The sequence below is a fragment of the Mauremys mutica genome, chromosome 2 (assembly GCF_020497125.1).
Source record: "Mauremys mutica isolate MM-2020 ecotype Southern chromosome 2, ASM2049712v1, whole genome shotgun sequence".
Taxonomy (NCBI): domain Eukaryota; kingdom Metazoa; phylum Chordata; order Testudines; family Geoemydidae; genus Mauremys; species Mauremys mutica.
The window spans coordinates 9,780,179-9,804,582 of NC_059073.1; the positions used below are offsets into that span (position 1 = coordinate 9,780,179).

General features: G+C 48.1%; 1 long non-coding RNA gene across 1 annotated transcript in view; it reads right to left on the bottom strand.

The window, feature by feature from the left end:
- Positions 1–2,906: 2,906 nt before the first annotated feature.
- LOC123363423 overlaps positions 2,907–24,404 on the bottom strand; it is a 33,395-nt gene continuing 11,897 nt past the window's right edge. The window contains exons 2-3 of the long non-coding RNA XR_006576749.1: positions 19,616–19,743; positions 2,907–2,958 (exon numbers count right to left, since the gene is read on the bottom strand). This is a non-coding gene — a long non-coding RNA (uncharacterized LOC123363423). The remainder of the gene's footprint in view (positions 2,959–19,615; positions 19,744–24,404) is intronic.

Genomic DNA, 24,404 nt, shown 5'->3' on the forward strand with positions numbered 1-24,404 from the left:
TCATTCTCCAAGAGGGAGATTAGTGGATCTTTAGTGTCTCATATTCAGGGCTCTCCTAGGGCAGGTTTATCTTCAAAGTGTCATCTCTAGGTTTGTGGCATCTCAATAGTATCAATGGAACATTTTTGCCTAATTTCAAACCCACCCAGACAACATGGATTCAAAAGTTCCACTCAATCTTCAAATTCACGTTCTCTTCTCATAATCAGTGTTCCCTTCAAGTTCATCATCCCCTGATTGGTTAAAAGTAACTATCAATATTTATCATATTAATTATTGCCATATTGATCAAACTGAGGAATTAGATGCATCTGATCTTGCTTTGTTGCCATATACAACTCAAGTTTACGGTAGTTTTGTTCAATTTGTGGCTCCTCTGACATTGTCCAAAATATCTGTTATTTGTGGAGTCCCAGCCATAATTCTTGTTTATAATGGTCTTCTTCACCTGCCTCCCTATCCTTGTATCCATTCTGTGATGGAGTGTACAAACCCCATCCTGGACCACACTGCGTTAGTGAACTATTGTGGGCTCATTTGGCCCCACCTCACCACACCTCTGAGAGATGTTAGACCTGTAGGGGGAACTTAAAAAGGAAAAACCCAGCAGAGTTGGTGGCAGACTAGAGAGGAGAGCAGAACCCCAGTCCTCTACTCCTGGAGAGGGGAGCTCCCTGGACAACCACTGCCTGATGGCACCTCCCTGGAGGAGGGCTTGATACTGACCCACCTTTGATGAGACTATTTTTCTTTTAAGCTGTGAGTCTTGTTGGGGACATAGCTTAAAAGGAGCCTTCAGCCTCGTGAAGGAAGAGACCCTTCAGCTAGCTGTGGGATAAGCCATTTGTGTTCATTTCTTTTTCTGTTCGTTGACAACCCTGGAAGGTGCGGACTGTCTGGGGCTCAGCTGGAGAACTGAGCCTTTTACGACTGGACTGGCATGATGGAACACCCGGACTTTGCAGAGCCAAGGCCTAGGTGAGTGCAGAGCCATGGAGGGAGTCCTGGGAAAGAACATGGTGACTCTTCATTCTTGGAAAACAAAGTTTCTATATTAATAAACACAAAGCAAACCAGCAAAACCTGCAACCTCACTCATCTGATTCAGTTATTGTTCCAGTTTGTGAAACCTCAGTAGGAGCAAAAGGAGAACTCCTTTTGCACGGGGTCAAATCTACCCACCACAACATAGATTCAGAACTCCAACTCAAACCAAGAGGTGCCCGAGTTGATGTTACACCAAAGAGACAATGTTAGCATAGAGTAGAGAGAGGCAGAGAAAAAAATTCTGCTTTGAAAAATGGAGCAAAGGAACAGGGCAGTGTGAAGCCCAGAAACAGAAAGATTTTGATAAAAGGAGCAGGAAGGGAGATCCAAGTTCCAAGGGGGAAAAAGTGACACCACTGAGCTAAGTTACAGTAAGGGGGAGGAGCCCAAGTTTCTTATCATCTGTGCAGTCAAATAAGCATTATTTTTTCTGCACAATATGTTGTGTCTCCACTTTCAGCCCACTGCAGCCTGCTCTAGATTTCCCATTCCCCTTCAACCTCTCCCACCACATGTTCAACTGTATTCCAGTCTCTCGGTTCTGGCTTTTCATGACTGCAATGGAGAGGGACCCTAATGATTTTTTTTCCAATCTAACCTCTCTGAGGGCTGGTCCACACTAGCACTTTAAATCGAATTTAGCAGCGTTAAATCGAATTAAGCGTGCACCCGTCCACACCAGGAAGCCATTTAATTCGACATAGAGGGCTCTTTAGTTCGACTTCGGTACTCCACCTCGACAAGGGGAGTAGCGCTAAATTCGACATGGCTATGTCGAATTAGGCTAGGTGTGGATGCGAATCGATCTTAGTAGCTCCGGGAGTTATCCCAGAGTGCAACACTCTGCTGACGCTCTGGACGCCAGTCTGAGCTTGGATGCTCTGACCAGCCACACAGTCAATGCCCCTGGAAAATTTGAATTCCTTTTCCTGTCTGGACAGTTTGAATCCCATGTCCTGGTTGCTCATCGGGGCGAGCTCAGCAGCACCGGCAACGATGCAGAGTTCTCCACCAGAGGAGTCCAGGCAATCTCACACTACAAAGAGGTCCCCAGCATGGACTGACCGGGAAGTCTCGGATCTGATTGCTGTGTGGGGCGATGAGTCTGTGCTTTCGGAGCTGCGCTCCAGCAAACGGAATGCAAAGACCTTCGAGAAGGTCTCCAAAGCCATGAGAGACAGAGGATACAGCCGGGATACAACGCAGTGCCGCGTGAAAGTCAAGGAGCTGAGAGAAGGCTACCAGAAACTCAGAGCGGCAAACGGACGCTCCGGAGCCCAGCCCCAGACATGCCGCTTCTACAAGGCACTGCATGCCATTCTCGGTGGGTCTGCCACCACTGCCCCACCAGTGACCGTGGACTGATAGGATGGGATACTGTCGACGGACTGTTCCTCGGAGATGTTCGCGTACGGGAAAGTTGAAGAGGACGAGGCAGTCGACAGCGCTTACAACACAGATTTCCCCGACACCCAGGATCTCTTCGTCACCGTCAATGAGATCCCCTACCAACACTCCCCACCCGTTACCATGGACCCTGAATCAGGAGAAGGATCAAGCGGTAACTGCTTCAAACATGTTAACATTTATTTTTTAAATAAACTGGGAAAACAACTAGGCGAACACAAGGTCTATGTACAGGTGGATGGAACAGTCATCTTCCTCTGACATCTCCAGGAAGCTCTCCAGGAGGTAATTGCCAAGCCTCTGCATGAGGTGCCTGGGCAGGGCTTGCTTATTGGGTGCCCCGAGGAAGCACACTTTTCCACGCAACGCTTTCAGCTGGAAGTCGGGGACCAGCGCCTTCACGAGCATGGCAGCATAGGCCCCAGGGTTGTGTTGGCTTTCCTCCAGCATGCGCGCTCTCTCTCTCCGTGACACTCTCCTCAGTGTGATGTCGCGCGCAGACTCCTGCATGTAATTAGAGTAATTTGTGTACTATTAGTAATGGTTGTGCTTAACTGTTCCTTTGCATAACAAGAAGCGTCACTGTACAGCCACGTGTAGGAGGCTGCAGAGTGGGAGAATACAGGGATCTTTAACAGGGAACGGCCGCGAGGGGCTGCAACAGGGGCACCGATTCTGCTTTCATGTTTGCCTGCAGCAGGAGGACAGTGCTGTAGATGCAACTTAAAGCTGCAAAAAAAACTGGGCTTACCATGCCTGGCCACTCCACAGATTCTTCTTTCCTGCCCCGCTTCTCTGGTCTGCAGTGCAATACCACAGGCAATGAAAGCGAACCCAGAGAAATCGAACTTTCCCCGAGTGAGTGCTCATGAGAGAGGTGCTGTGCTTGCTCTTGTTCACACACACTGAGTAGACTTTGTTTCTTTTTTGACCAAAAATATCTCTCTATGGAATTCACTCACTTTTTCCCGTCACACAGGTGCAACTGTATCCCTACCTGATCCAGGCGCCTTGTCGATGTTCTGCAGCACCGCAGGAAGGAGGACGGAGCTCCCCTTCACTGCATCTGCGACCGCCGCCCCCCGCCGCAAAGTCCAATCCCCCCATCACCCAAAATGACAAGAGGAAGGGGCACCAGGGGCCGTGAAAAATGTTAATGCACCACAGCAGAGTGCTAAACTTACAAAACGCTCTCAGTACCTTACTTTTGAGAAGTCCTTCCCTTAATGTGCTGTTCAGTATAAAAAGTTTTTATTTTTTGGTAATTTATTTTCCCGTCAGGTTTCTTTGCAGAATACTTTCCGTGAAGGGGGGAGAATGGTTTGGGAATTGCATAGGACTTTCACCGTTAATAGTGGTACAGATATAGGGGCAAGATCAACAGCTGGTCACTCACAGAGTGCAGCCTCTAGTCACCCTGGTCAGTCTGTGGGGTGATTTTCATGTTCTGCTCATAGGCGGAAGGTGCCCTGCGCCAGGTATATTTGCAGGTGGGTCTCTCCACCAGCCATGCCTGGATCGTGCCCTGTCCCACGCGGGTCTCCCCCAGCCCCGTCAATTCCCTGCCTGGAGCAGGTACCAGCCCCCACCTGCCACCCCTCCCCCGGCGTGTCGTCTCACACACACCCCGCCGCGCCGCGTCCCTGTCTCACAGTAGAGAGGCTACCCGCAGAAATGCTGTCTGCTGCCCCAGGGTCATTGAGCATGCCATCCACAAGTGGCAAGGCAGGTTGCCCTCACCCTGCCCTTCTATCGTAGCCCTGAGCCTCTACAATGCATCAAACCATCAGCCTCCAGCCCGCAACCCCCTACACCTCCTCCCCATTATCACACACCACTCACACCTTCCTACGCCCCCAACCCCCAGCCCAGAGCCTGCACCCAAACTCCATCGCAAAGCCTGCACCCCTCACCCATTCCTGCACACGCACCTGTACCAGTCCTCACCACAGAGACCGCTGTACAAGCAGGAGCCTATCAGTCCTATAATCTAGAAGCGGTCTCTACATCACTGCACACCCAACCCACCACAGTCAGCGTCCCTGTGTCAACCCTTTTACGCGAAGTCAGTAGTCCAGAGAAGGTTGTTGCTGAACAATGCTCTATTAACTTTATTTGTACACGTGTGTTGGAAGGGGGCAAACGGGGTGAACGGGATATGAAACTGTAGAGGAGAGTCAACAGAAACTGGGTAAAGAAACAGGGGCAGGTTCCGCTTCTCTATACACAAAGTTAATAGTCACAGGTTACCCTGCTCGCTGAGGAACCTGGCTTTCAAAGCCTCCCTGATGCACACGGCTTCCCGCTGTGCTCTTCTAATCGCACGGGTGTCTGGCTGAGCGTAATCAGCAGCCAGACGATGTGCCTCAAGCTCCCATCCCGCCATAAACGTCTCCCCCTTGCTCTCACACAGATTGTGGAGCACACAGCAAGCTGCAATGACAATGGGGATATTGTTTTCGCTGAGATCCGAGCGAGTCAGTAAGCTCCTCCATCTCCCCTTCAGACGTCCGAAAGCACACTCCACCACCATTCTGCACTTGCTCAGCCGGTAGTTGAAGAGTTCCTTGTCAGTGTCCAAGGCGCCTGTATAGGGCTTCATGAGCCAGGGCATTAGCGGGTAGGCTGGGTCCCCGAGGATCACTGTAGGCATCTGCACATCCCCAACATTTATTTTGTAGTCTGGGAAGAAACTACCTTCCTGCAGGCGTCTAAACAGACCAGAGTTCTTGAACACACACGCGTCATGAACCTTGCCCGGCCACCCGACGTTGATGTTGGTAAACCGTCCCCTATGGTCCACGAGTGCTTGCAGCACCATGGAAAAGTAGCCCTTGCGGTTTATATACTGGCTGGCCTGGTGGGCCGGTCCCAGGATAGGAATGTGAGTCCCATCTATAGCCCCACCGCAGTTTGGGAATCCCATTGCGGCGAAGCCAGCTATGACAACCTGTACATTTCCCAGGGTCACCACCTTCGAGAGCAGGAGATCAACGATTGCGTTGGCTACTTGCATCACAGCAAGCCCCACGGTAGATTTGCCCACGCCGAAGTGGTTCGCTACTGAGCGGTAGCTGTCTGGTGTTGCAAGTTTCCAGAGGGCTATGGCCACTCGCTTCTGCACAGTCAGGGCTGCTCGCATCCGGGTGTCCTTGCGCGTCAGAGCAGGGGACAGCAAGTCACACAGTTCAAGGAAAGTGCCCTTATGCATCCTGAAGTTTCGCAGCCACTGTGATTCATCCCAGACCTGCAGCACTATGCGGTCCCACCAGTCCGTGCTTGTTTCCCGGGCCCTGAATCGACATCCCATAGCATGAACATGACCCATTGCCACCATGATCTCCACGGCGCGGCGTACCGTGCTTTCTGAGAGGTCTGTGCCACTCTGAGACTTCATGTCCTCACCACGCTGCCGTTGCCTTCTCGACCGAGTTCTCAGCATCTCACTGTGGAAGAGGTGTTCGATAAGGTGCGAGGAGTTGACAACAGCCATAAGTGCAGCGATGATCGCAGCGGGCTCCATGGTCGCAGTGGAGTGCTGTGGCATCCGCGCTGTCACTTATAGCAGGAAAAGTGCGCGAACTGATTTCCCGCCGGCGGGAGTGACGGTTGAATGATGACAGTTACCCAAAATCACCCTCGACACAGTTTCCCCCCCCCAGCATGCATTGGTGGGAAATCCCAGCATTCCAATGGGCAGCGGGGAGTGCGGGAACTGTGGGATAGCTTCCCACAGTGCACCGCTTCAAAAGTCGACGCTTCGCCCGTTACTGTGGACTCACACAGTCGAATTACTGTATTTATTGTGGATACACAACTTCGACTACATTAGGTCGATTCCAGAAATTCGAATTAAGATGAATCGAAATAGTCTTGTAATGTAGACGTACCCTGATTCTATGATCATGCCCCCTAATAAGCTAGATCATTTTAAGTGAGAGGATTGTTTCTCTGGACTTCCTGGCATTGAGACTGGTTCACCACCCAATGATGTCAGTACAAAGGCTTTCACTGATCTCATTGGTAAAAAGGATTTCACTGATCTCATTGGTAACAGCTAATTTGATCCCATCATTGTATATGTATAGTTAGGATTATGTTTTCCAATGTGCATTACTTTGCATTTATCAATACTGAATTTTACCTGCCATTTTGTTGCCAAGTCGTCATGTTTTGTAAGAACCTTTTGTAGCTCTTCGCAATCTGCCTGGGACTTAACTAGCTTGAGTAGTTTTGTATCATCTGCAAATTTTGCCATGTCACTGTTTACCCCTTTTTCCAGATCATTTATGAATATGTTGAATAGTACTGGTCCCAGTACAGACCCCTGGGGGACACCACTATTTATCTCTCTCCATTCTGAAAACTGACCATGTATTCCTACGCTTTTTTTCCTATCATTTAACCAGTTACCGATCCACAAGAGGACCTTCCCTCTTATCCCATGACAGCTTACTTTGCTTAAGAGCCTTTAGTGAGCGACCTTGTCAAAAGCTTTCTGAAAATCTAAGTATACTATATCCACAGGATCCCCCTTGTCCACATGCTTTTTGACCCCCATCAAAGAATTCTAGTAGATTGGTGAAGCATGATTTCCCTTTACAAAAACCATGCTGACTCTTCCTCAACAATTATGTTCATCTATATGTCTGACAATATTGTTCTTTATTATAGTTTCAACCAGTTTGCCCAGTACTGAAGTCAGGCTTACCAGTCTGTAATTGCTGGGATCACCTCTGGAGCCCTTTTTAAAACTGGCATCACATTAGCTATCCTCCTGTCATTTGGTACAGAAGCTGATTTAAATGATCTGCAATTTCACATTTGAGTTCCTTCAGAACTCTTGGGTGAATACCATACGGTCCCGGTGACTTATTACTCTTTAGCTTATCAATTTGTTCCAAAACCTCCTCTAATGACACCTCAGTCTGGGACAGTTCCTCAGATTTGTCACCTAAAAAGAATGGTTCAGGTTTGGGAATCTCCCTCACATCCTCAGCCGATCAGTGAAGACCAATACAAAGAATTAATTTAGTTTCTCTGCAATGGCGTTATAATCCTTGAGTGCTCCTTCAGCATCTCGATTGTCCAGTGGCCCCACTGGTTGTTTAGTAGGCTTCCTGCTTCTTAAAAAAAATTTTGCTATTACTTTTTGAGTCTTTGGCTAGCTGTTCTTCAAATTCTTTTGGGGCCTTCCTAATTATATTTTTCAACTTCATTTGTCAGAGCGTATGCTCCTTTCTCTTTTCCTCACTAGGATTTAACTTTCTAAAGGATACCTTTTTGTCTCTCACTACTTCTTTTACTTTGTTGTTTAGCCACGGAGGCACTATCTATGTTTCTAATGATTGAATCCCCCATAACTATTACCAATCTCTTCCTAATAACTGGAGTTCCCTTCCCCCAAAAGAGGGAAGAAGGGGAGGGATAGCTCAGTGGTTTGAGTATTGGTTCCCTAAACCTAGGGTTGTGAACTCAATCCTTAAGGGAGCCTCTTAGGGGTCTGGGGCAAAAATCAGTACTTGGCCCTCCTAGTGAAGGCAGGGGGCTGGACTCAATGACCTTTCACAGTCCTTTCCAGTGCTAGGAGATAGGTATATCTCTTATTATTATCCTCAGAGTGAGAGGGTCCCATGATATCATCTGGAAGGAAGGTCCCAACTATGGGATCATTTCCCTCTGCTCCAGTTGGATGTTCGCTTTTTCTAAGACTTTCATCCTCCTCAACAGCACAGAGGCTCTCAGACCACGGGTGGGACCATTCTACTGTGTCCCAGAAAGTCTCATCTATGTACTTCTCTGTCTCCCTTAGCTCCTCCAGCTCAGCCATTCTGGTCTCCAAAGCCCATACACAGTCTCTGAGGGCCAGAAGCTCCTTGCACCAAATGCACACATACGCCACCTGCCCATAGGTAATCAGACATGCTGCATTGGGTGCAATAAACTGGGTAGCCCCCACTCTGTTGCTGGACTTCTGCCTGCATTCTCTTTTTACTCCTGCAGCTTGTTCCTTTGTTGCTGTTTTGTTTTTGTCAGAGGGTATTTTTGGCTTTAAGTTTAAAGAATGTTAAGTCTATCTAGCCCCCCGGTTCACACGCCCCCTCTAAACTCCCTCGCAAAACTGGCCTATTAGCTGCTACTGTTCGCTAGCTCCTTGCAGACTCTCTGATTGGCTGCAGGGGAAGCAGCCATTCTAGCCCACTTGGAGGACCTCTCCACTGCTCCTTTCCTGAGGCATCCAGCCCCACCATGCCCCCACAATGTTCTTCTGCATCCCCCTGAGTCCAACAGTTTGGGGACCTCTGCCCTAGCTGCTGATGTGCAGAGCCCACAGCCCATCATGCTGACCAATATTATCTCATTGTTTCCTTATACTCTCTCCTTCTGTCTGTCTGTATCCATCTGTTGTCTCTTGTTTTATACTTAGATTGTAAGCTCCTTGGGGCAGGGGCAGGGGCAGGGGCAGAGGCAGGGTTTTTTTATTCTGTGTCTGTACAATGCCTAATACAACGAGACTCTGGCTAGGGCTCCTAAGCCCAACAGTTATCCAAGTAATGGTAATAAAACAACGTTGTAGCTAGTTTTAATAACTAATGTGAGGTGCTCAGGCAATGTGCCATTGGTGGTGTGAAAAATCACTGAATTAAATAAATAATCCTCTTTTACTGGAAGCTCTGTTGCTTTAATGAAACCGATTGCAAGGGGAGATGCAAGGCAATCTTGCCCGTAATTGATGGTGTTCATCACATGCACAGATTCGTGGAGCTTTTCCCTGCAGCCGCTAACATTTTTTACGGAAAGGGAAACACGTGGCATTACATCCAAAGCAACTGAATGTCGGGATAAACCTGTGGTAATAAATTCAAGATGCTTTGGTCAATATTTCAGAGGCTGAACCTCGCCGATTGCCCTGGAAAGCGGCATTAAGGGAGAGAATTAACCGGGCCAGACTAGATGATGAATTACACCTGGAATCACAGATTTTAGGCCAACAGGTAATTCAGACACAACAGCAAAGAATAGGAGGTGGTGAGAGGTTTCAGGCTGTTGATTCTGCAGTTCTCAGAAGAAAGTGTCTGAATACTTAGCAAACAACAGTTAAGTGATGCAACATGGCGGTAAATGGGCAAGTCATTGAACACCGTGTCCAAAATAACTGCAATTTGTTCATCTGTGAAAAGTCATGAGACACAATGTAGTGTATTCATTAGATATATTACTTTACTATTAATAATATCTAGCTTTTATACAGCGCCTTTCATCAGTAGATCTCAGTGCTTTACAAAAATTCCTATTTTACAGTTGGGGAAACTGAGGCACAGAGCAGTGACATTTGCCCAAGGCCACCCAGCAGGTCAATGGGTATAGACCCCAGCTCTCCCCAATCCCCGTCCAGAGCTCTATCCAGTGGGGAACACTGCATCTTGTTAGCACCTGTAGATCCCAGATGGGAGCTGTACTCCATTATATAAACACATCCTTGATTTTTCAATAACCTTTTACTTTCTTTGGTTGAAATTCTGGCCTCATTGAAGACAATGGGAATTTTGCCACTGATTTCAATGAGGACAGGATTTCACCTTCTGTGCCTCAGTTTCTCCGTTTGGAAAATGGAGAGTATAACATGTTCCCACTTCACAGGAATGAGAAGTTGTGAAGCTTCGTTCATTACTGTCTACAAAGTGCTCCGAGTTCCTCGGCTGCAGCATGCCAGAGAAGCGCAGAGGATTATTATTATAAAGGCACGAAATAGAAAACCGAGCTTTATGTTGCAGGCTATTTTTAGGGGAACTGTTTGTCTCATTCCTGCAACACTCGAAGTTGCAGGAGGAAATAATTAAGAGAGACTCTCTCTTGCTTGGTAGAATATGGAGCAATAAATGGCTGTTAGGACTGATTGAGGATCTGACGCAAAGCAGAAGCATTGGGCTATTTTCACAGCTTTATTTGCGTGTATGCTACAAAGCAATAGAGACGGGGCAATCACAAGCAGAGAAGGTAAAAATAAAACCTTGTGATGGGGCACCGAGGCCCCGCACTGGCAGTGAGGGGGTTAAGGAGGATGGCAGGCTCTCCACTGGCAAGGAAAGGGTTAGGGAAAGTCTGTGGACTGAGCTGTCACACCCCTCTACAGCTGCAACCAACCACAGGGATAGAGAGGGGAGATAAAAGGAGGAAGGAGGGTGGAGCTCTAGGTCTCTCCTTGTGGGCGAGAAGTGTGACTGCGGCCCCGAGGTGGAACATGCTTGCCCACCAGATCAGCCCCCCTGGAAGGGATGACCAGAAGCACACACGTTTTGGGAGTTGAGCCTTGAATAGAAAAGTGGAGCCCCACCAAGGGTCTGTGAGATGACCCTGACTTTGAGTTATGTTCGTGTTGCTGTGGTTCCTGACTGCCTTTGAACCTTAAATGCCTCAAAAGGGGAAGGACTGAAGGTTGTTTTTGCCAGGGGGGCAAAGCAGCTACGCTAGACCTTGTTGGGATAGAGACACACCAGAAGAGACCAGAAAGGGCCACAAGGGGATGCCACCCCAGCAACCTGGTTACACTTAGCATACGTCTATACTACCCGCCGGAATACCCGTCTATACTACCCACTGGGAATCGATTTATCGCATCTCATCTAGACATGATAAATCGATCCGCAAATCGACGCCCGTACTCCACCTCGGCAGGAGAAGTAAGCAGCGTAGATGGGAGAGCCACAGCAGTTGACTCGCCGCCGTGAGGACGGCCAGGTAAGTCGAACTAAGATACTTCAGCTATGCAAATAGCAAAGCTGGAGTTGCGTATCTTAGATCGATCCCCCCCCAGTGTAGACCAGCCCTTATATATGGCTCCACTCTTCCAGGGGAGCTGGAATAGTTCTTCCCAGCCTCTTTCTCACATTCTTCAGTCAACAACACATCAGGGACTTGGGTGGGATGAGGAACTAAATTAAAGTGGGTTTGTCTGAAGGGATGATCTTGCTGGAAAGGGAAGAAAATGACTGGAAGCCTAGAGCCAGATGTTCATATTACTGTGAAATTTACTCTTCTCAGAGCCAGCACAAGACCCACTGCTTAATTCCTCAGTAAGCAGCTGCAAAGAATTTTGGGATAGGGTCAATGACAGAAATCAAGGGTGGGTTTGGGATCCTGAGTTGGGGTGCTGGAGTCAGTGGGATTTAGGTGGTGAATATTCCTTGTGAAGGGAACAGACAGTGTTATGAGAGGATAGAATGTCTAGAACGCGCTGCCAGGCATTGCAAGGCCTTAGTGAGTTGCTCCTATCCTGAGAGATGAGAGCTCATTGAGAATGGGGCAGGATCTGGTGTGTGCATGGCTCAGGTCTAAGCTCAGACACCATGGCTGGCTTTAAGCTTATGGCAGAGGTTTACTGAATCCAGGGTTTTAGCACTTTCCCCATTGCTTCTCTCATTACCTTATGGACTGGATGCTACACAAAAGACCAGCCATTTATACAACAAGACACAATGGACAATGAACAGGCAGCCCTTCACAGAGAGAAATCGACTCTTCTGCTTCTGGTTCTAAATTTGTCCAGCCTCCATTTTTTTACAGGTGTAATTCTGCACTCATAGTTCATACATGCTTTTCTATTGCTCGCTATCCACTGCAGGTGCAAAACTGCAGCCACAAAAAAGAGACCTGGTTTGAAAATCCCAAACTAAAGGCAATTTTTGCAGACTTAGGACTAAGTGACTTGGCAAAGGTTGCACAATGTGTCAGGGGTGGGACTAGGAATAGAACCCAAGGACCCAGACTCCTGGTCTCTCTGCTCTAACGAGTCTACAATGTTCTATGCTTACTAGAACAAACAGGAAAATAGGAAATGCCAAAGAGCATATTACACAAGTCACTCCCTAGCTGCCTGGTCAGTTTAGGAATCCAAATAATAGGATCCCTCCCAACTTCGGTTTGCCCCCTTAGTCAGCCTCTATCATCTGTTGACCTCCCATCTCCACCAACCCTCCCCTACAATAAAGCTAAGCTTAAACAACCAAAGAGCTTACTGTACAAACAACTCAGAGGTTTAAAATAACAAGGGCTTAAAGACCCCAAATACCAACACAAATGAGTGGGCAGCAAGTATACAAAAAGGTCTCCACTATACTGTGTCTGTGCAAGAAATGAAGATACCGGACTGAAGACTACGACTCTCCAACCAGGAACCGCCATAGGAACCCAGAAGCCACCGTCAGGGACTCAAAATCAGGAATCCTTGCCAAGGACAGGATCAGGACTGATGATAAGTAGGACAGGTCTTCTCATCTTCTGTCTCGATTGCAGTACTAACAGAGCTCACCTCTGCTTTCCCCCAGACACAGGCTGCCAGTAGGACAGACAGCAACAAGCAAACTGAGCTGAGGCCCTATATAGTCTCTGTTAGGGTCACGTGTCCTTTTTCCTGCCTCACCGGTTGCTGGGCAGACTTACCACCAGTTACCGGGCAGCGTTGCAGAGCAGTTACCCACACTAAAAACCTAGAAGATTCAAACATCAACAGGGCTACGACTGTCCAATCAGGGACACGTACTGAGAAAAAGGGCACCAAATTAGATCTAAGGGACAACAAGAAGCCCATACAAAATGGAGGACTGTGGAGGATATGTTCACCAAAACGGCTATAAGCAGGATGGAGAAGGTCCTAGTGAGAATAAATGTAGTGAAATGTTGATCACGCAGTGAGGGGAGAAAGGAAACAGAGAGCAGTCTGAGTCTGGTTCTCTTCTCAATTACACCAGCATAATTCAACTGGCAGCAGTGGAGGTACTCCTGATTTACATTGGCATGAGAAGACCACCAGGCCATTGATGTCCAAAAAGGCCTTTTCTGGTCCTACCATCTGCCTTTCTATGAAGATTCCCCAGATTAGAAAGGAGAAGATTGGCACAACCCTAGGCCCTGATTTTCATCCCACTTATTCCAGTGTAAATCAGGAGCTTCCCCTTGTGTAAAATCAGCATGAGCAAGATCAGAAGGAGGCCCTTAATCTTCAAGTCCAGTGTGCCTGAATCTGTAACCCAACACATCTCAGTACAGGAATTAAAATAATAGTCCAGAAAAGAGTGAATACTTGTGAGAAACTTTCTTCCTTCGTTTGTTCTTCTTCCAGATCTTCTGTGAAAACAAAACTGAGCTATGTTGTAAGATGCTACATTTTTTTGTTTTATTTTTGTATGGGGCAATCAACGGTCCCAGCTGGCTATGGAAGGAGAACTCCCATGACCTCAAATCTGTCTCGCATTCTCCTTGGGGCTCTCTCCCTTCCTTCAGGCTTGGGATTCATATATATATATATTTTTAAGCGAGAATTTTGTATTGATCTGAAAGCAAAAAGGAAATCTGGAGCCAAGGCAGCAGTGAAAGAAGTTGCAGCAGTTCAAAAGGGAGGAAGTGATCTAGCCACTCATGCTGAAGTGTGAGTCTTTCACTAGAGATTTTAGTCAAGAGGAGCAGCCCACCATGTGAAGGCAAATACATGATATAATAAAGTATTCAGAGAAAATAAACCTGCCCCGGAACTGAGAGGGTGAAGTTGCCACGGTCAGAGATGCACACGTTTCAGACTTACTGGAGATTGATGGAGGCAATTTTTTTTAACACACTAGAAGAACTCCGGGATTTGATCAGTGGCGACTTTAAAATCTCCAAACTGAATCAAACTCCTGCTGTTTTCTTTATTTAATTCCCCTGCTCCCGGCCCTGATTCTTCTTAAAGACCCACCATTGATGCATGGGAAAAAAATTGAAAAACTAAACTGTTGGCCTGATCCTCAGCTGGTATAAAAGTGTGGTGCTCCATTGATTTCAATGGAGTTGATATACACCAGTTGAGAAGGTGGCATGTACACGAGTGGAGCCGGGGCTCGACCCTCTCCAGGGGGATGAGGGGAGCCACGCCGGCCCACTACACTCCGGTGGGTCCGGGAAGATAGCCTGGCAGTCCCTGCGGTACTTGCCCGCCCAGTGGGGCAAGGGGTTCAGGTCCTCCGGTAGGGCTGAGCCATAACAATCGCTATGAGCCTGGCCCTAGGTCAGGGCGGGGCAGCAAACACTAAGTCAGAAAGCTCAGGCCTTGGGTCAGGGCTGAGCAACAGTAACAGTTATCAGCTTCCTCAAACCGGGGAGAGGGGGAGTCTGCCACCCCGGAGTGGGGTGGCAGGGGGGACGCAGGCCCTCCCACTCCACTGCGTCCCAGCCCGGGGCCCTAGCAGCGGCTATCAATCCGCTGCTCCGTCAGTGGGGATCCTGGCTACACCACACTGACATAGGCTCCGGTAACGCCACAGCCTGACTGGGGTCGGCTGCCCCCGGGCTGCTTCCGCACTCCCCCTCGGGACCTACTTGGGTCCTAACGTCGGCGTCTGGAGGGTCCACGAGCATGGGCTCGTCACGGCCGGGGCTGGGTGGCAGGTCCGGGAATTCCTCCGGATAGTCAGCCCAGGGTAGCTCTGGCGGCTCCTCCGGGTAGCAGCAGGCGCGGGGAAGCTCCGGCAGCTCCTCCAGGTAGCGAGCGCGGGGGAGCTCAGGCCAGTCTGGGCGGCTGCGCTGGGTCGCAGGAGTTTCCCAGTCTCGAGCTCCCTGAGGGATGTCTGCTCTCTCCGGCTGCTGGGGCCTGACTGAGCTCTGAGGGCCGGCTTTTATAGTTCCGGGTCGCCGCCTGACCCTTTGAGGGGCGGGCTCAGAGCTCCGTAGCTCCGCCCACTCTGGCCCCTGGCGGGGCTCTCCCTCCTCCGGGCTGGAGGGGAGCCACGCCAGCCCACTGCATGGCATCATTAGGTTACTGGAGCTCCCGCAGTGAGTGAGACATTGGAAGTGAAGGACACGCTACGCCTGTGTATGCTAAGCTGGTGGTGCTTGTACGCTGGGAGTCAGGAAATTGATGTGGGTTAAAAAAGAGGCTGAAAAAGTTATTTTGATTTGCTGCATCTTACACCCTCTTGTTAAATGCTTTTACAGCTACACCACTCCCATCCACATGTGTGGTGTGGATCACACCAATTAGAATCCCTTAGACTTCGTATCAGTTAGACTCTTACAGTTAGGTCCCTGCGAGTCCAATGAAGCTATGTAAATTATACCACCTGAGATCTGGCCCTTAACAGCCAGTTATACCCACTCATCGAGACATTAAACCGCCTTACACATTCGGCCTCTCTCTCTACCTCACTATACCCATCCTCTCATTTACCCTGATCCAACACAATGCCAACTCCATTGACTTCAGTGGAGTCACTCTTGATTTATACCAGTGTGGCTGAGAACAGAATCCATCCCGAAGGGTGAAAACAAGATATTTGTTGCTTAGGAATTAGTTCACTTTCTCCTGCTGCTCTTTCCTCACTTGAAGTCACAACCTTCCATTGTGGCATGACAAGTGGCTGCTGTTGAAATGGCTACACGGTAATTTCATGTAGGAAATTGAATAAGCAAGGAGCAATAAACTGGCCTGCGGAGGAAGAAAGATTCTGTTTTCACAGAAATGTCCATAGCGATTACAAATAATGAGCCGAGGTCTGCTTGCCAGCTTTTCATAGTGCAAAGCATTGGGAAGCCATTCAGGTGAACAAACTGTTCATTTTGTGTCCAGAAAATACATTCAGCAGAAGGATGGGAAATCTCATTTTGGTGAGTGAGCTCAACTCACAATATCTGTTCTCCAAATGGAGGGGAAGATGCTTAGCTAACAACAATAGCTTGCATTAATGTAGCACCTTTCTTCTCAAAAGAACTCCAAAGGGTTTTACATGCTACACAACAGGGGTCACTTCCCCCGCCATCTGTGGGGTGAAATGCAATCGCACACAGCAACACTACCCAACAGCGTAGGGCAGGCAGGGAAGAAAAACCCGGCATGGAAATGAAATTGGAAGGAGAATTAACATAGGAAGGATGCAACTTATCAAAGGAAGTCAGACATGACTCTAGCAATAACACCACTATTCTCGTGCTACCAGTTTTACTGAACTGAGGAACTCATTGTATATCTTAGCTATACTGTGGCACTTCAAGCATCACTAGGCCCTACAAATGGGCAGAAGCACTGGCTTGTTATTGACCCAGAAGGAAGAGAGCCCCCAACTGGATCACTAATGCAACTTCCTAGAGTACTTGGGCCTTCGTTGGATGACTCCAGGGGCGGCTCTACAAATTCGGCCGCCCCAAGCAGTCATGCCCGGGAGGCGCCCCCGAGCCGCGGGAGCAGCGGACCTCCCGCGGGCATGACTGCGGAGGGTCCGCTGGTTGCGCGGCTCGGCTGGACCTCCCGCAGCTGCGGGCGCTTCGCTGGTCCGGCGGCTCCGGTTGAGCCGCCGCAGTCATGCCTGCGGGAGGTCCAGCTGAGCCGCGGGACCAGTGTCCCCTCCGCAGTCATGCCTGCGGCAGGTCCGCTGCTCCCGGGGCTCCGGTGGACCTCCCGCAGGCATGACTGCGGCAGGTCCGCCGGCCCAGCCTGCCGCCCCCCTGGGAAAGGGCCGCCCCAGGCGGGTGCTTGCCCCGCTGGGCTCTGGAGCCGGCCCTGGATGACTCCCCTTCAAGCAACAATGCAGCCTGACCCTGCGTGGCTTGTATGAGCCGTGAGGACCACAGAACTAGGTGGCAAGTCAGTGAACTCTTAGTAAGTCACAGGTCGGAGTATGTTGGACATGCATAGCAGGGAACATTTTCATAGATTTTTAACGACAGACAGGACAATTAGACGCCTCGTCTGACCTCCAGTAAATCAGAAGTCATAAAATTTCAACTGGTTACTTCTAGATTTGGCCCAGTTTACCATGGTTTTCTCCCATCACGTGGATGGGACTGGCTGTACGACTTGAACTGCTACGTATATGCTACAGAAACTGTCAAAGAGGCACTGAAGATCTTGGACTTTCAGATCTATGGAGAGATTGATTCTCTACTGAACCAGTTACACACTACACTGCAGGACACAAACCCTGTTTCCTACATTAACCTATTATGGACTCTTTGGACCTGATTTTGAGTTCACAGTGGTGGAAATCAGGAGTAACTCCGCTGGTGTAAAGGCAGCATATGTGAGATCAGAAAAACATCCCTAATGAGCAGGTTCAACACAAAATTAAACTCTGTAAAACATAGGTGCTGGAACTTGGGGTTCTGGGGGTGCGGCTGCACTCCCTGGCTTAAAGTGGTTTCCATCATATACGTTCAATGGCTGTCAGCACCCAGCACCTCTGATTTAAAACAGACCATATGAAACTTAGGCCATACAGAGAGCAAAGCTGCTGAGTATAAAGGTGTGGTCTTTACATGGTTCCTTTCCTGAACATCACTGCACTTTAATGTCCAGTGTGTGACCTGTAACTCCATGATTATATTCGTATCAATCACCTGGCACATATGTACCCCTCCCCATATAACAACTCTCTGATTAAAAGCAACACTTTAAAGGCTTATCAGAAACTCCCCAGCTCTGTTGTATTGTTATACTACAGACACCATAACGAAATACCTAACTTAGATTTCCTAACATGAGTAGAGTTACAGTTGGGTTTCACTCTAATTTTGTACAAAACAAAAGGGACAGTGGTGCCTCTGATGATGGTTCCAGAACTTTGATGAATACTTGCTGCAGTGAAAGCAGCAAAGAGTCCTGTGGCACCTTATAGACTAACAGAAGTTTTGGAGCATGAGCTTTCGTGGGTGAATACCCACTTCGTCGGATGCATGTAGTGGAAATTTCCAGGGGCAGGTATATATATGCAAGCAAGAAGCAGGCTGGAGATAACGAGGTTAGTTCAATCAGGGAGGATGAGGCCCTCTTCTAGCAGTTGAGGTGTGAAAACCAAGGGAGGAGAAACTGGTTTTGTAGTTGGCAAGCCATTCACAGTCTTTGTTTAATCCTGAGCTGATGGTGTCAAATTTGCAGATGAACTGAAGCTCAGCAGTTTCTCTTTGAAGTCTGGTCCTGAAGTTTTTTTGCTGCAGGATGGCCACCTTAAGATCTGCTATTGTGTGGCCAGGGAGGTTGAAGTGTTCTCCTATAGGTTTTTGTATATTGCCATTCCTAATATCTGATTTGTGTCCATTTGTGTCCACCTACGCTACATTGATGACATCTTCATCATCTGGTCCCATGGGAAGGAGACTCTGGAAAAATTCCACCACGATTTCAACAGCTTCCACCCCACCATCAACCTCAGCCTGGACCAATCTACACTGGAGGTCCACTTCTTTGACACCACGGTGCAAATAAGTGATGGTCACATTAACACCACCCTATACCGAAAACCTACCGAACGCTATGCCTACCTTCATGCCTCCAGCTTCCATCCCGGGCACACCACACGATCCATTGTCTACAGCCAAGCACTGAGGTACAACCGCATCTGCTCTAATCCCTCAGACAGAGACCAACACCTACAAAATCTCCACCAAGCATTCTCAAAACTACAGTACCCGCACAAGGAAATAAGGAAACAGATCAACAGAGCCAGACGTGTACCCGGAAGCCTCCTACTGCAAGACAAACCCAAGAAAGAAACCAACAGGACTCCACTGGCCATCACATACAGTCCCCAGCTAAAACCCCTCCAACGAATCATCAGGGATCTACAACCCATCCTGGACAATGATCCCACACTTTCACAGGCCTTGGGTGGCAGGCCAGTCCTCGCCCACAGACAACCTGCCAACCTGAAGCATATTCTCACCAGTAACTGCACACCGCACCATAGTAACTCTAACTCAGGAACCAATCCATGCAACAAACCTCGATGCCAACTCTGCCCACATATCTACACCAGCGACACCATCACAGGACCTAACCAGATCAGCCACACCATCACCAGTTCATTCACCTGCACATCCACCAATGTAATATATGCCATCATATGCCAGCAGTGCCCCTCTGCTATGTACATCGGCCAAACTGGACAGTCTCTACGGAAAAGGATAAATGGACACAAATCAGATATTAGGAATGGCAATATACAAAAACCTGTAGGAGAACACTGTTAGTCTATAAGGTGCCACAGGACTCTTTGCTGCTTTTACAGATCCAGACTAACACGGCTACCCCTCTGATACTTGCTGCAGTGAGTAACTTACACAGTAAGTGAGTAATACACAGTAACCTACAGGCAGGAAAGTGACACCGAGAAATGCATTGCATGAAGGGGAACCTTCTCACCTGGCCACAGAAGATGCTATCTGCTTTCCAACAGCACCAACCCTTCATCCGTCGCAGCAATCTTCTCATTTCAGTCCTCGCTGCTTTTGCTCAAGAAGTTTTGGTTAGTTTATTCCTCTAAGCTTGATCTAAAGAAAAGGAAATGGATACATCTCAGACTGTTTTGGAGGACTAGCTCAGTAGTTTGAGCATTGGCCTGCTAAACCCACAGTTGTAAGTTCAATCCTTGAGGGGGCCACTTAGGGATCTGGGGCAAAAATTGGTCCTGCTAATGAAGGCAGGGGGCTGGACTCAATGACTTTTCAAGGTCCCTTCCAGTTCTAGGAGATTGGTATATCTCCAATTATTACCTTTCATGGTCTAGGAGGAAGACTTGTAGAAAAGATGGCTTGACAGAGCTAGAGACCATGTCTGAATCCACACCCCTCCATGGTTGCAGCTAGATCTCATCAATGGTATATACATCTGGGAGGGTTGTTTTTTTGGATGTGTGTGGGGTTTTTGGATATAATGATATTAAAATAACATTGAGATTACAAAGACAAGAATTCAAAAGTTAGAAAATACCAGTCTAAAAATTGCTCATGCAACCTTAATGTGGCCCCATTGTGTGTTTGCATTGTAATAGACTTTCATTACACAATCCCATACTATTATTTCTGCAGGACCCCAGCCTTATTCAGAGCACAGAAGGGCAGTGCTCGCTGAATGGGTAGCTATCCAATATTTCTTTTTATTCTCACTGTTCAATGTGTGGTCCCATGCATTATTGACTTCACATCATCTGAACCCTGCACTGAATACAGAATTACTAATTCCCCCATGGGTTTTTCTATGCTCCTCTCATCATAGCTTTTTAGTGCTTTACAAACATTATTGCATTTATCTTTACAACACCCCAGTGAGGTGGTATTATTGGCCCGATTTTACAGAGGGGGACCCAAGGCACAGAGGTTCAGGCCACAAGTGTCAACTCATTTTGGGTGCCCAATTTGACAAGCCGAGGACTTTTCAGAATGCATGACATTCTACAGCACTTTATATGTTCACTGCACAGCTCTCATTGACAGCTTCTGCCAATCAGACCTTAGAGATCTCAGTACACAGAAAATGAGGAATATGCAGTGACCACCTTGGAACATGTTGGTTTACTTGTGCCCGGCATTACATAGGAACTCTGTGACAGAGGCAGGGACAGAATCCAATTCTCCAGGGGGGCATTCATGCCCCTCCCTTCTCTTCCTGAAGTTCTCCGCCTCATCCACCACATACTTCCTGTAGAAGAACATTTACAGAGGGCCTTTAGATCTTTGGTCAAGTTAGTAGGCCTGAAGTCTTAGTTGAGCTTGCTTCTGTGTGTAAGGGGCATGAAGAAAGTCCCCAAACACAGTTAGCCATAGCCAAGCTTGTTAAATATAACCGCAATGGAAGCGTTAGAAAAGTCAAACCACAAAAGAACTAGATTAGGAATAACAATAACAGGAAAAGCCAAATAAGGGAGATGATTGTTTCTTTTCGCTTTTGACCTGCATTACATTTTGCAATGTATTCCAAATAAGGTAATTAATACGGAAGTATGTGTAATTTGTCTGTGGTTTTAAGCTTTAAAAGGCTTGCATGTTCCTTGAATCGGGGGGCAGCTACTGAGAGCTGTTACCCCCATGCGCGCTTGTAATCAGTAAAGGTGCCTCAGGCAAATCTGATCCAAAATCAATCGTGTGGTCAATTTTCCACAACATTCCCAACTTCTGCAACAAATCAGACAACAGCCTAATTCGCTGTGCAACCTGCTTCATTCCCAAAGCACAGTCCATCCTGTGCACTGAATGAGGCAAGGATCCCGGAGAACTAATAGTATCTTATCATGTAATTAGACTGTTTCATAATGCATACACACCAAGGGGAAAGTTAAGGTTGTAGAGGCAAACTTAACTCTGGAATTCCTGACTTTTGAGTGCTTGACTTTGCAACCTTAACATTATTTGAATGTAGGGTTTTTCATGTAATTCTCTACGTTTTTTAATAACTTAAAAATTGGAGAGAAAAAAACCCAACGCCCCACAAATATTTCATCCTGTGGAACCATATTTTGCTTCCGTTTGGGTAATCAACAGGGTTGGGCTCTTTAGATCCATACTACAATCGGCTACGATTGAGCTAATAAAGCCACTGGTAACAGTAGAAGGCTGTTATCTTTTATGTGGACCTGCCAGTAGCAGGGCACGGAGTTGCACACTGCGCCAGTGGGTTTCACAGTTGTTTGCCAGCAGCAAAGGAATGTAGAGATGCAGGGAAAATGAGTTCAGTCCCAGGTTCTCTAGGGGAAATTGCTCTAGTGCTGATACTGTTCTGTTCCTGTCTTCCCGCAGCATCTTTGTCCCCTTCTGCGGCTCACTACTCCCTACCCAGCTCCTACTGCAGTCCCCACCCCATTCCTTCCCTGACTCCTGCACCTGCCCCATCCCTGACCCTAATTCTTCTTCCCAACTCCTCCCTGAGCTACTCCCTCTGTCCTCCCATCTCTTCTCCCCACCTCCTCCCCATTCTTCACCCTTCTGCAGTCCAGGCAGGCTCCTTCCTCCAGCTCCTGGGCACTAGCAGTGAGACCACTGAGAGCCTAGGAGAGACAAAGCCCCTGCTCCCAGTTCCCGTGCTACAGCAGGCACTGGTGCCTGGGAGAACCAATTGCAGGGGAAGGCTTTACAGCAGCGGGATATTGCATGCTTGGTCACTCCGTGGGGATGGTGCATACACAGTCCAGTCATACCCAGGAGCTGTGAGGGGATGGCGCATGAGACATCGCTCTCTGGGAGTAGTGCATGTGCAGTCCATGTAGGTGCCAGGAGGGACAGGTGTCGCAGCTAGCCCTGTGACCCGTAGCTTAGACACCATTCAGAGCCCAGCAACATGGGCTGGATGGAAAGGTGTGCAAGAGTTAGGATCTTTGCCCACCTCTTCGGAGCGTTGTCAGGATTACGACATGAAGGTTTACATGGTGGTCTGAGATCCCTGGGTGGAGGACGCTATCGAAATGTGAAGTATTCATCTGTAACATGGATATTTAAGGGAGGATCAGATGAACTATAGATGTAGAAAGAAAAATAACTATATTTCCTCAGGGCAGGATGTGTTGCTCCCATGAATTTAGGACTCTACTGGCTTCGTTGAGCTGTTTGGGCCTACTATCCTACCCAGTGACTAATGAAGGCTATAGCTCCAGTGTACTCCCTAGCATGCAAAGCATTAATAGCTCCTTCATGCCCAGGGTTGACACAGATAAGGGAACACCTGTTAAAAGGCTCGAATACGGAGCAATTCAGTTCACCTGGCGTCTTCTGCTGGAAGAGCATGGAATGACTATACCAAACAACAGCTGAACATCTTCCTGGAGGGCTCGTTCCACACTGCGGCTTGTTGAAAAACCAGCAAGGTCAGAGGCTGCTGCAGATGTAGCCCTAGAAACCCAGCCAGTTGTGCTAAATAAAACACAAGCTGGTGGCAAGTGATCTTAATGTCATCTGATCGGAGACATTGCTGAAAGAAGTCTCCAAAAACATGGCTTGGGGAAACAAGAGCACAGGAAAGAATCTGGGTTCATCATGCACAGACATTCTCACTTCAGGGGCCACGAACAGGTGTCAGGGTAGCCACCATCCCACCCTTCCCATAGTGCTACCCCGGAGGCGGTATCCTGGCTAGTGGGAAAGGGGCCCTGAGGGAGTGAAAGGGTCACAGCATGGAAAAGGTTGAGAGCCACTAACCTAGCAAACTCAAAGGTCATGTTCAAAGTGAAGCCTGACCTGACATAGAGACCCTGGCCCTTTAAAATTCCTCCGGCCCTGCAGGGATTTCCACTGAATTACACTGAGTTCCTGTAAATGAACCATTCCCTTTCTGCCAGGCCAAGAGGAGTTTTAAAGGGCTACGACTATGGAAGGGACCTGGGACATAGACCGTATGACCCTTCTACTGCTTTAGCTAAATAAGCTGCTTAATGAGCTCAGGTCACCCAGGACTGGGACTGGATGTAGGATTCAACTGAGCAGCTCCGTACTACCGTTACCAAATCATGGTGGTCCTTTAGAACAAGAAGGAAGCCGCAATCTGGACCCAAACTTTGGGCTCAGACCCATCCCTGGTAACAAACAGACGTGGGCCACAGATGAAGTGACGGCCTTGAGGACGTGAAAGGCCCCACATCTTGTAACTAATCCCAGGAGCCATCCAGATTTTAAAACCATTTCCTAACGTTTTTAAGACTTGTGCACACTGAATATTTAGGAGCCCTCTGAAGGCTCCGGTTTCTTTGCCTGGAACTGACACTCCTTTCTAGGTTACTCTCTGTGCCGTGACTTCTTAAAGTTACTTTCAAAGGGATTATAATATATTACAGGATCACAAAACGCTTATTTATATATATCTCAGCTTTTACGTAACCAGATTTTCAGGAAATGAGACTGGAGTTGATGGTAACAACTGATTGGGCCACCTACTGCTTGGAATAATCTACTGTCAGGATGGCAAGAGCTGAAAAAAGCAATAAAAGTGATAGGATCTAAGTTAATTCCAGTGAAATCTAAACGTCAAATACAGCGACGAAAGTAAATGTGGCTCACCTAGCCGGGCTGGGATACAAAGAGAAATGAAATGGAAAGCCATAAAGCACCCTGGGGGAAGGGAAAGGGACAAGTGAATTACCTGAAACAAACAAGATATTGTAACAAATCGATGGCCATCCAGGACTTCACATTGGTCACAGATGTGGCATCACGGAGGCATTTGAGACTTT